This window comes from Mirounga leonina, unplaced genomic scaffold, assembly GCF_011800145.1.
Source record: "Mirounga leonina isolate KUSES-001 unplaced genomic scaffold, KU_Mleo_1.0 Mir_154, whole genome shotgun sequence".
In the NCBI taxonomy this organism is placed as follows: domain Eukaryota; kingdom Metazoa; phylum Chordata; class Mammalia; order Carnivora; family Phocidae; genus Mirounga; species Mirounga leonina.
Window position 1 is genome coordinate 9994568 of NW_023270389.1, and position 4015 is coordinate 9998582.

Genomic DNA, 4015 nt, shown 5'->3' on the forward strand with positions numbered 1-4015 from the left:
TCAGGCCTGTACCCTTTGATCTCTGGGATGTTTGTCTGGCATTCAGAAATCTGGTGTGCTTCATCCATTTGCCTAAGAACCCTACTTCCCTCTCCTGCCTCATCCCAGGTCCAGGAGGAGGCCCGTAGGGACATGTTTCCAGGCAAGCCCCTCTAAAAATGGTTCTCTCCTTTGCCCCAGGCTGTAGCTCACTGACTAGAGGCAGGTCCTGGTCTGTAACTCCAGTGCCCACTAACTTGCCTTGGCCAGTAGCATAATGGACGTAACTACATTTTGAGTACTTCTTATGTGCCAAGATTGTATAAATTACCTGCAACCTCACAACCTTGCTGCTTATATGTGTTGCCAAGTAACCTCTGTTGAAGAGAAGGCAAATGAGTCTTCACGCCCTAGACCGCAGCAGGGAGGGGACAGCTGGACTTGAACCAACGCCCCCGTCGATGTCCCGTGCACCTGCCCCCCTGCAGGGCCCTCGGTGAGGGTCGGTGGCTTTTAACCAGGTATTTGAGGAATAAAAGGGCTAAGAGAGGAAGTGATCCCCGTCTTTAGGAAGTTCTCCAAATCCTGCAAATCATCCAGAATGGTGTAGGCAATTTGGTTTAAGAACAAAAACATGAAATGCCAGGGTTGTCGAGGACCTTCAGAGGTCATGTAATCCCTGCTTTCCATACGGTGGCCAAACCCTGCACAGAGTTTTTTTTTAGTTTTCCGAAGAAGCAGATTCTGTTTTTTTCTTTAGCAATCTTCATTTGCAGGCTAACCTAACTTAACCTAAATACATCAGGCCTCTTTTTGATTCTTTTCTCTTGTTCTGCCTTTAAGAGTGCTGCAAAAAACACTAGTCATCATTGTCTGCAGATCATTTTTAGATAAATTTTTTAGCTGCTTCCTTTGCCCTATCTCATGGCTTTTGTTTTTCTTTACTTTTTGCCTACCTTTGTAATGCGTATGAACACTCTCTAGGATAGGCATGAACTTCAGGATCGAATCAGCCCTGATCTTTTACACTTGTAGCGTCTTCTCAGATGAAGACACCAACATAAAGGCGGGAGGAATTCTACCCTGGATCCATTGTCAAAAGATGGCTGGACATCCAGGTCAGTTTGGAGAGATTGGACTGACCTCTTGAACAAGTATTTGAACTCACTTGTCTCATTTTTTTCTGTACAATCTTCCTTTGTTTTTTTTTTTAAGATTTTATTTATTTGATAGAGATAGAGAGAGGGAGAGCACAAGCAGGTGGAGTGGCAAACAGTGGGAGAGGGAGAAGCAGGCTCCTAGCTGAGGAAAGACCCCAATGTGGGGCTTGATCCCAGAACCCTGGGATCATGACCTGAGCCAAAGGCAGCCGCTTAACCGACTGAGCCACCCAGGCGCCCCCTGTACAATCTTTCTTCTAAGACATGTGGCACAAATAGGGTCTGGCCTGGAAGTGTTTTGAGCCCTGGGGGGAAGGTGCTCAGAATTCGTGCATCAAAGGACCGTGTCCTTCAGGTTCTAGGCTTCCGCACACAGGTTTTGAATAGGAGGGTGGCGGGTCTAGGGAAGGGAAATGAACAGGTCTCCCTGAAATGCCAGGAAGCTGGGGCGGGGGGGGGGGGGGGGGGGGGGGGGAGAGGCGGCGTATTCCCCTCTGGCAAAGTGGCTTTCTTTTCTGGAAATTGGCTGGCAAGGCCCGTGAGCTGTCACGAAGGGGCCAGTACTGAAAGAACAATCATTTAGGTCATAGCCTAGATGTTTTTGGCTTCCTCAGAGGCGAAGGTGTTGAGAAGTCCAGAAAAAGGCGCACACGCTTGTGCTTGCTCTTTTTAGAGGCCTGCTGGGGGAGAGGGCTAGGGGAGGGGCTGCAAGGAACAGGTCCTGCCAGAGGGAGAGAACTGGGATGCTTCAAAGGCATCTTTTTCCTACTAACTCTGTTACTTGATGACCAAGTAACTCAAAGCAAGCAGTCTCGGTATTACGTTATTTGAGGATCCGAAATGGTTTTGCAAAAAGGCATTCAGGGTCCGTGAAGTGCTGACCCTTCTGTGATCACTATGGATCTTGTTTTTGCACCAGTGGGGCCTATTTCGTCGGGGCACTCTGAGCATTTCACCTCCACAGCATCCCTAGCAGCAGCTATCCTGACCACAGAAGGGCTAGTAACCAACAAAAGTAGGAGTGTGTGTTTCCAGAGCCAGCATCTTACAAGCCAAGATAGAACGTCTGACAGTTCCATCCTTCCCAAAGCTAACTCAGCTTAAGAAATACATTCTCTTAAGACAAATACCATATGATTTCACTCAGATGTGGGATCTAAAAAACAAATGAATAAACAAAAAGCAGAATCAGACCTATAAATACAGAGAACAAAGTGGTGGTGGCCAGAAGGGGGGGAGGGGGCAGGGGCAAAATGGGTGAAGATGGGTGGGAGGTACGGGTTTCCAGTTATTGAATAAATGACGGGACTAAAAGACACAGCTTAGGGAATATAGTCAATGATGTTGTAATAGGGTTGTATGGTGACAGGTGGTAGATACACTTGTGCTGAGCACAGCATAGAGAAGGTGAATCACTATGTTGTACACGTGAATGCAACTGTCAGCTATACTCAGAGCAGAATTAAAAGAAAGAAAGAAAAAAGAAAAGAGAGAGAAAGGAAGAAAGAAAGCAAAAGAGAAAGAAAAAGGTAAGGAAGGAAGACCTTGCCTTCTCCTGTGGAATTTAAGATTATGTTGGGAAGATATTTAATTTCACTTCAACCAATGCCATACTTATCTGCAAATACAGTACTGACTCTGGGAAACTCACGCATGAAGGAGACTGCCCACCGGTTTACTTGATGTGAGCACAGGTTAAGAATTAACTTGAACTCAAGGTCACAGGACTCAGGCTCTCTAAAGCTACACTATCCCACGGAAATAGGAGTGTTGCAAAGGGGAGCCATGGATGTGATGTTAAGTTTTCCAGTAGCCACATTAAAAAAATAGGTAAGATTAATGTAACTACATATTTTATTTAATCCACTGTATCTACAACACTATTTCAGCACGTGGTCAATTAAAAATTACTAATGGGGGAGAGTTTACGTTCTCTTTTTGGTACTGTATTTTCTAGATCCGATGTGTTGTAACTCTTGCACACAGCCCAACCCAGATTAGCCCCATTTCAGACCCTCAGTGGCGCGGAGGCTAGCGGCTACTTTGCAGATAGCCCGCTATCAGCCCCTGGCCCTGAAATACGGGAAAAGAAATCCAGGGTGGGGAAAATCCGCCTAGTCTGAAAAAGACTGGTGGCGGCAGTCCCGGGCGTTCTGGAATCCAGGGAACCACGGAGGAAGGGGAGCGGCTGCACACACTGGCTTCCCAGCAGCCGGGGGCTGTTTACTTTCGGGAGCCGCTCCTCCTCCCTCTGCAGGGGCAGGCGCTCCGAGCGGGGCTGGGCGCGGGGGCGCGGCTGCCACGTGGCGGCCACCGCGCGGCTTCCGCCCCGGCCACGCTGGCCGCGCTCGGGCCCGGGCAGGGCGGGCGGCGGGACGCGCGCTCGCCGGCCTCCCGGGAGGCGAGTGGGAGCCGGCGCGACAGCGCCGCCCGCCGGCCGCGCGGCGTCACTGCAGGCGCAGCGCCGGCCCCGCCCCCCGGCAGCGCCCTAGGCCCGCCCCGCCCGCCGCCCCGGGAACCCGCCGCCGACGCCCCCGAGCTTCTCCTACTGCGGGCTTGGGGCTCGACTTGCAGGGCGTTGAAAACGAGCCCTGCGTCTCTCTCCTTTGTCGAGGACCGCGTCCCACGTCCCGGTAGCGCTGGGGTCGCCGAGGACGGCTTTCCTTCTTTTTCCTGCTCTTTGTGTCGGTCCAGGATTTTCTCTTCCGGGTCACCTCTAACTCACTAGAAGGACGCCCATCATTTGCATTTCAGGAGGAGTAATTTTTACTCCTGCCAGAACTAGCGTTTTCAGAAATCGCTTTTCTATTTTGGAATTTCTGTTCCGTGAAGGGAGGAATTAAAAAAGAAAAAAAAGGCAGAGGCGAGCGAGCAAG